The following is a 9,169-nucleotide window of genomic DNA, read 5'->3' on the forward strand; positions in this document are numbered from 1 at the left end:
GTGTTCACCAGTGCAATGGGGTTTGTGTGATTTTGTTGTTGAATGAATGCCTGGGCTTGCATTCACAGGCTAGCACCAGCACCCCAAATTCCTTATTGTGGCTCAGATTTACAAATGGAAGCCTTGCACCTAAGATTACAAATTTGGCAGGAAGAGGTCTTAATTTAGAGCTACTGAAAAAAGCAAAACAATACAGCAGGTCTGCAGAAGAGTCAGGAATAGAGCCCAGGTGTCCTTGATCCTGTAGGACCACTGGAGCCCCGTTTTTAAAAATTATTTATATCCTTCAGAAGCAGCTGCAGTCTGCTTCCCCTTTCAGCCACCCCAAAGCAGCAGTGCCATTAAGTCACTGAGAACATGCTGGCATGCGTCTGGTGAGAAGAATGGACAGCCAAACTATTAGACTCACAAGCAGACAATGTCCATGCTGCCCGAGCCTAAGGAGTTTCATCATTTGCAAGGGAACAAGAAGAGAATAAACTAAGTAACTGAGAAGCATTTACAAACTCTGCTTAATGCAAAGCCATATCCCTTTTTTATAGTGCTGTCTGATGTCTAACCTGCTTCCAGGGACCATATAGGAAGAACTCACCTCTCCTTTCAGTAGTGCAGTAGTAGTCTCTAGAAAGTTAGGCACTGAGAGGTACTGAACTCGCAGAGCTATGCACACAAGCTTTGAACAACCCAGTAACTGCTTTTCAGATGAAAGGAAGAAGAACCCACCTCAGAAATTATCTTCCTTCTCCTCATTAACTTAACTAAAAGTGGGAATGCAAAGCTACAGTTTTCTCTGAGGCCTAGGGCAAAAATGCATCTTGTATTGGCAAGTGGTAGAAAATCTCCTTTTAATTTATCCGGTTAGATGCTTGTAAGAGGGTCAAAGTGAGTGCATGATCTCTGGAATGGCCTAAGAAACTGGATCTTAAGTTGGCAGTTTTAATGTAAGTACAACAATTTTGCATTTATTTAAGGTATTCTTACAGCTTTTAGAAGGTTTCTCTGATTTCTGTCCCTCTGATATTTCTTTGGCAAAAAAATCATCCAAAGAAGCATACAGAACAGTGCAGCATCCTAGTTCATTAGTCCATAGATATTTACTTAATTTCACTTACATTCTTAAGTTGCATTGAATTCAATGAGATTTAATAGCCTGGCACTTCAGCACCCTCCATTGCCAGCCAGGCAAGCTTTGCTGGGGGAATTCAGAGGCAGAGGAAGCTAGTTGATATACCTCTCAGTTGCCTGTGCCATAAGGAATGACACATGCAGATCACATGGTGGTGTGGCAAAGGAAGAGATTTTATTTGCATTTATTTGGAATCTGTGTCATCTGGACTAGTATCAATTCGCACTTTGTTCTAGTAAGTAGTGTTTCAATCCCAGATATATGCTGTGAGAGCCTTTTTGTTGGACTCTTGGTAGTCCCTAAGGGTGGGATCCTGCAAAGACTTGATCATGTGAGTAAACTGATACAGATATAGCTTGGGGCCATTTGTGTGGGTAAAGTTCCCTCTGTGTATAAATGTTATCAACTGGAAAGTGTTGTAGATTGTTGAAGCTCCTGTTTTTATCACCAAGAGCCAATGTGGTTGCTCAGAAACTCCCGGGGTGGCAGAGGCTACTAGCGGGCTGGACTCATGCATGCTGGGGGACCCCTCACCCCAGGAGGTTGAAACATGCTACCATGGACAAGGGGTAATGGGTTCAAACTTAAACAGGGGAAGTTTAGACTGGATATAAGGAGGAAGCTCTTTCCTGTAAGGGTGGTGAGGCACTGGAATGGGTTGCCCATGGAAGCTGTGAATGCTCCATCCCTGGCGGTGTTCAAGGCCAGGTTGGACAGAGCCTTGGGCGACATAGTTTAGTGTGAGGGGTCCCTGCCCATGGCAGGGGGGTTGGAACTAGATGATCTGAAGGTCCTTTCCAACCCTAACTGTTCTATGACTCTGTGATTCTATGTAGTGCCACTGCCAGCACCCAGTTCCTGGTATGTGCTTTCTGTATCATGGTGGGGTCAGGTAGCTGTGCTGCTGTGAGATCTCCCAGCTCTAAAGCTTGAGGCTTTAAGAAAAGGATGCTTAAGCAATATTGCCAGTGTGGAAAGAACCCCCAGCACACTTATCATAAAGCAGTCTAGCTTTCCTGTGGGGTAGAAGGACCTCAGCCTGCTCTATTCTCCTCGGGAGGAAGAGGAATCAGGACTTGAATCTGCTCTGAAGGCCAGGATCTCTAGACCTTTCTCTGGAAGCCAGCTTCAAAGGAAGAAACAGCAATAGGAACTGAGGAAAGAGAGACATGTGTTTAGATGATAGTGAGTGAAACTGAAAAATAAACAGCCTGAGCTGTGGAAGGATTCTCAGATGGTGCTTATTGCTCTCAGCCAGCTTGTTCTGTTTTGTGACGGTCTGAAAGCATTTTGAGACATCACCTCCCGGCTAAAATTAAGAACTTAATTAGTTGCACAAATTTATGAGTAATAGTTCTTCTCACCAGTTTTGTGATGTGTGTTGGCTGGGTTCTGGAGCCTTCTGTAAGCAATACAAATTACAGCAAATGGAGGGGGCAGGAGGACACTGCTGGCCCAAGCAGATTAGAAGGGTACATTTTATATCAGAAGACCAAATACCCATGTACTAAGCATGCATATGTGCATGCACATGTATGCACATAGAATAAAACTACATTTCTTTTGCTGGCAAGAGGTCACAAGCTAGACCAACTCCCAGCAATGTCATGGTGCACAGCCTGCCAGGAACGTGCCTTACAAAGGGCTTCCCTTTCCAGAGTGTGCCATGAATCACATTTCAGCAGTGCGAGGGAAGCAGGCAGCCCTGCTCTTTCATGGTGCATCTTCTGTGTGGCAGCAGAAAGGCAAATAGGCTCACAAGGATATATTAGGCAGCTACACTTGTCAGCCTGGTATCCTGAGTATTTGTTAGCGGAAAGCTGGGAGACAGTTTGTATTCAGTTTTGTTGTGAGGGTGAAGGATTTGGCCAGTTCAAAGCTCCTCAATTGTGTTTCTGGACACCTGGGTTTTCTGGTAAGATGCTGTCTGCTTGACTTCTTCCAACAGCCCACCCCTGCCCGGGATAGGTGACAGCCTGCAGAGGAAGCAGGTGTGTGTGTTAGTCACCTACTGCCACAAAGGCAAGGAAGCCAGTGCCCTGGCTCCCTGACTGAGGCCGTGCTGTCAATGCTCACGTTTAAAGCTACGAGGGATTTAGAGAAGGCTAGGAAATTCTCTGAGCACTGAAGTTCCCGCTGAAGGCCTAACATAGGACTTTCCCCACTTAGCTTTCCATTGCATTTCATTGCAATTCTCACCCTCTGACCCTCATATATAGTGTAATGCACTTGGCTCCGATCCTAACTGCTGACTGCTCCCTATAAATCCAGGCCCTGCATTCTCACTGGGTCCTTCACGCACTGCAGCTTCTTGTCTTTAATGCTAGTGGAGGCAAAGATGAATTGTGCAAAATGGCTGGCCTATACCGAGATGTTTTGGTTGTGGGTTGGTGGTGTTTCATCTCCCTGATTTGGCGATTGGCAGATGATATCGACATGGGGTCGCACTAAGGCGCTAAGGTGCAACCCTTACCCTTGTGTAAGCTCATGCAGAAACCTGCTCAAATAAAAGCTGCGTAAGTCATGTCATCGGGTTTGTGTGTCTTTGCTGCTGTTCACTGTTTTCCCTAAAATGGTGGAAAAGGAAGTAGTATTTAAACTTGATTGAAACAAGTTGAAGTGTCTGTGAATTCACTGGCTTTGAGCTGAATCTTGCAGTTTTGTACTCAGATACAGCGTTTGGCTTCTTGCTGGGAAAACTAAAATTTATTGTCCTTAAAAACTACCCCTTGCCCCCAGTTGAGCTGTGACAAAAATAGATATTAAAATAATACACTTCTTTTTTTCTGGTTGGGAATGATGGATTTTAGTTTTTTGTGTGTGTGAGAAACAGAGATGCTTAAGCAATGCACGTTAGTAGAATAGATGTTTTTTGCATGTGATACTCACTTGGTATGATGTGGACGCTTCCTATAATTATCCTATGCCTGTTGGAAAAGTAGATTGGTTCTTTCAGACCAAGAGGAACCCAAGACTCATTTGTTGACAATGAACTAAGTATTTAGGAGCATGGTCACCAAACCAGTGACACCGCAGAATGTTCAACTGAAAGAGCACTTGAGAATATGAATTGCAGTGGTTAAAAGCCGTGCAAAATCACTCACAAGAAGCATAGAATAGGGAAATGGGAAGCCTTGCTGTCTGCTGTTCTCACACTTTTTCCCCGCTCTCTCAGGACAGCTTTGTGAAGAACCACATTTCTCTCTCAGGGAAAGTAACAATTTAACACAGCAGGGAAAGAGGTCTTGCGATGTGCTGCATAAAATGTTGAAGTATCACTCAACTAACATATGGTAAAGTGTTCTCAAATAGCCTCATCTTCCTGCATCAGCATTTCTAACATCAATAATTTTATTGGTAATAATCAGTGAGGTCTGAGATTTGTTGGAGGGGGATGGATGGCTACATCTGGGGAGAAAAGGCCTTCGAAGTATGCTGATAGAATGCTGAGGCAACATCACAATTACTGAACTAAGAAATGTGCACTGATTTGCAGCTCCCAAATTGTTTGAAAACATGAGGAATGTTGCCTTGAGAGTAGTTGCTGGTGCTTTAATGCATTGGATTCCTAAGAGCTGGAGAACTCCCCAAGTGCCACAATCCAGGGTAAATCTAAACCTGACTTAAACGTTACTTTCTCCTGGAGCTCCTGTGGCTGCCCATACTGGTCACATGAAGTACTTTCTCTTGCAGTCGGTACAGCTCCCATCCCCAAAGTCTTTGAGGGAAGTTCTTCCCCACTGCTATGTCACAGGTCTGGGCAAACCCAAGCCAGTCTTCCTTTCCAGTCAGATTCTTTCCAATCCAGGTCACACAACTTTCCTTTCACCTGAGCAGTCCTTTCAGTTTTTGCTTCTCTGCTCAGAACTGCGTGATCATCCTTACATTAGAAAAGATACCTTGAGAAATCACTTCATATAGTTAAAAAGCACTATTTTCCACTCTGAAAAGGGCCCACATGGGAACTCCAGCACAGGAATGACACAAGATTATCTTTCAGCTACCAAAGTAATGTGAAATAGTAGCCTGCAGCTGTGTAAGCAAATTGACCAACGTTATAGGAATCCATGCATGGGTCAGTGATGATCTGTGGAGTAGTATCTGGCCTGTTTTGTGCAGGCAGTGTGCTTGGTGCTGAACTGGATGGGAACTTGCATATAGCTGTGAGATGGTTCAGCTATGGAAAAAGAAGATGGAGCTGAAGAAACTTACTGTACTGCCAACATTAATATCATCTAGCCTTGGTAATGGTTAGAGATCTCCAAAGATGGGAATTTCTGAGATCTTCCTTCCTTTAGTATTCTGCTGTTACCTCCTGTCCAAGTTGCTGAACCCAGCTGGTGATAGTCAGAAATGCCCTGCAGCTTTTCCAATTGTTGGAATAGGTGGTGACGTAGTAAGTGTGATTAGTATGGAGAAAGTAATTCTGGATTAGGTTGTAAGCTGCAGTGAAAGAGAATGGGGACACAGCAGAGAAAACTCATACCTTAGGCCAAGAGACTAAGCAGTGTGTAGCAGGTGAAATTCGTGGGAGGAATACAAGCTGCTGAGTTGGCTTATTGGTCATCCAGTGCTCCAAGCTCCTGACTAAACTTAACTCCTCATAGAAAAAGTTGTAGGAAGCATTCCTGTGACCAGCTCCCTGACAAGAGAGGCATGATCTCCCAAACATGGGCTTATTGCTGCAGGGAGGTTTGATCAACACAGGGCAGAAAGACAATGTCTTAATATTGATGATAAACTCCTCTGCTGGTCTTGGGAGGAAATGGTTCTGTTGAATAAGGAATGCTCTCACCTACTGGCATTATTATGGTAGCTATTGTAGGCTGGAGCCTAACCTGGCTAACAAAACCTGCTCAAGAGGAGGGGTGAGCACATGGGTGGTGAGCCTATTCTCTGTGCAGTGCCACATCGTTTACAGAATCCAGTCTGGCTTGTTTAAAACCAGGTCTGTAGGAGCAGCCATCATAGCAGTTACTGGGGCTCAAGGAAAGATCCAAGGATTTTTAGCAGGCAAAGTTGTTTTCTTTCTGCACCTCTCTGAACTCACCAGAGCCTGAATATGACTCAGAAGAAATGCCAGACTGGGGAATGTGCTGCATCAGGTTTGTGCACTATAGAGTTGTTAACAGGGCCTTAGAGATCTCAGAATAAGGCTCTTGGTTTGAATGCATTTCCTTGACTATCAGACCCAGCATCTCTGGTTCCCAGAGACCCCTCTACTCAGCTCAGTGATAAAAGTGCTTTTTAACACCAAAGCTGCTGTGTTCCCATGCCTGTTGCTGTCATGAGGGAGGCCAGTCTTAAACAATAGCAGAGGAATAAAGAATAGCCTCACTAATCAATATCCTGCCTAGACGCTGAGTCAGGTGGCAGCTTGTGCCTCTTGAAAATTCCTGCATTGTTCCTCATTTTTCATTTGACTGGGGTAAATTTTTATCTCTAAGGAAAGAAAACACGTGGGACCAACTGCCTCTGCCAGTTATATTCTCCACTAGTCCTTTCCCACCCACCTGCACTAAGTTGTGGTGTCTTTTTACTGTGGTAGCCTCCAGCAGTGAGGGATATAGATATGATGGACTTTGGAGGGATATAGATATGATGGGCTAGTTTGGACTTTGAGCTGAGTGTGATGTGCTGTGGTTGGGACATGGTGGCAGTGGTCTTAGGGTTCCTTAAGTCACGTACATCTGCAAGGCTTTGGAGAACAAAATCTTTCACACCTATGTCTTCATAGGTGTGAATTCATGTTCATATTTAAGTGATTAATCTTAAAATGGTCAGAAGGCAAGGATGCAGGCACAGATTCCCAGAAAATTTCTCCATATATGAGTGTTTGAAGCCTGGCAGGATGCTTGGACAGCCTGTGTGCGAACAGACATTTGGAAAATTGACAACAGTGATATTTGCTTAAACAAACTGCAAGATCCTACAGCAAGATCCACCTCAGCTGCACTAAATGTTTTCCAGAAGGAGAACGGGGCCAGGGTGGCTTTCCACACTATCTGAATGTCAGAGGGTCTGTGTGGGCATTTCATTCAGCTCCTGTCATCCTTGAGCATCACCCCAGGGCTCCTCTCACCAGCTGGTACCAAGAGGAGGCTGTGGCTCTGCTCGTTCCCCTAGCCATGAGACCTGCATCAAAGGATGCAGAAGAGAAAGGTCAGAGATGGCTCAGGGGTTTTGTCAAGGCTGAGGGTCCCTAGGAAATCTCTGTGGCTCTTTGGCACTGGTTGCCTCCTGCTAGAAGGCCTCAGTGGGGTGGGGAGGGAATCTTTCTGTGCCGCCAGGCAGGAACTCTTGGAGCTGGAAAGGGAACTGGTAAGGGTAACATTTGTGTGTGTAGATGTGAGATAAGAGCTGACCTACCCTTCACCCCAAACTGAACTCTCTCAAGCTCAAACAAGGTAAGGAGTCTGCTTGTGGAAATGCTGGGGGGAAGCCTGCCAGACCAGCAAACTTGCTGCTCTCACCTAGGGCGGGGGGCAGACACTGAACAACCATCCATGAGGTCCATGAGGAGCTTGCTAGGTATGTGACTGAGACACTTGGGGGTTCGTGGCACAGAGGAATCAGGAGCTGAGGATGGCCTTGCCCCAGGCTTTGTCCTGAGGGGTGGAGGTGGAGGGAGAAATAGAAATTACAGACAATGATGAAGTAATTTCTGATTAAGTAGATTAAGTAGAAATACCATCTACTAGATACTTGAGCAGGGCCTTAGTCATGTAGCCTGTGACCGTTGCTTTCAGATATCCCCACAGGAATATACATTACAGATACTGTCACAGCCTCTTCCCCCCTGTGCAAATATGAACAGGGCAAATCCACAGCTAAGTGGCCTTAGATGGTCTTCCTGTACTGGCAGTCTGTTTCTTCTGGGAAAGAAACATCTCCCTTTAACAGCATTCCTATGTCTCTTGGGAGCCTCAGATCGGTTTGTGCAACACAGGAAGCAGTGCCTGCCAATGAAAGCAAGGTATGGCATGGTGAGGATTGGCCTGGCTCTGAGATCATGGTCTTAGCACTAAACCCTACATGATTGCTCTCCCAGGAGCGAGGACGAAGCTCTGTGTGTGCTGCCTACCACTTGCAAGTTGCATTGGTGGGATGTTGAATCTGAACGACTAGGGAAAGACTCTTCTTGCCCCTGGTATCTTTATGAAGACTAGGAAACAGAAAGTATGGGTATCTCAGAAGGTGTTTTCCAGTGGGCATGTACCAGGAAGCAGCAGCTTTCTCTTTTCTCTTTATGGAGAGAGTCTAAATTCAGGGTACCAGAAAAATGGCAAGAAACAGCTTGCCTGGTTAAATGGTTGGTGCATCATCACCTCGCACAGGCAGGGCCTCTCTGGAGGTGAACTTGGAATTTCTTTCAAACCCAGGCTTCTTTGCTGAGGCTGCTGGCAAGGACTTCATTGGCACCAGCTGGGAAAGGGAATAGTTGTGGCAACCACACCTGCCCCATGGGAATATAATGGAGTCCTTTAGCAATGGCTGCCTGTTAGCGGTGCTCTAATTAGTTGGTAGCTCTCCAAAGCAGCGTTGCTTGGGCTACTGGGCCTCAGCTGTGGTTGCTCAGGCAGTGGGAGTATCCTTGGTACATGTATGGATCCTTGTTATGTAGCTTGTGGAAGAGATTCCTGAGTTTCAGGTTGTTTTGAAACACTCTGATAAGTGTGGTAACTTAGGCTATCTCTGCTTTACTATGTGGAGTTAATGGTCACCATAACAGGAGGGATGGAGCCAGGATGTTTTGGCTCTAACAGCACCTATTGCCCTGTGATGTTGTTAAGCCGACAGCTTGCTGACTGCTTTTGTGGTTCCAGCTTAGGGACTGTGGTTGCACAAAAGAAATACATTTCTTATGAGCTTCTTCACCTACCCTTGAAAACTTGGTGGAAAAAGACGCATTAGACACAGCAGGTTTCCCAAGCCTTGGGGCTTGCTTGTGCAGGGGGCTAATCTTTGTGGGGTGTATGACAACCATGCTGCTGGGGGCTCTGCCCTTCTCTAGCATGTGTGAATCTTGCCTGGGAAGGCAGT

Source organism: Neopsephotus bourkii, unplaced genomic scaffold (genome assembly GCF_033783945.1).
Source record: "Neopsephotus bourkii isolate Nb327-2 ecotype Australia unplaced genomic scaffold, CSIRO-AGI_Nbou_v1 NB_214, whole genome shotgun sequence".
In the NCBI taxonomy this organism is placed as follows: Eukaryota; Metazoa; Chordata; class Aves; order Psittaciformes; family Psittacidae; genus Neopsephotus; species Neopsephotus bourkii.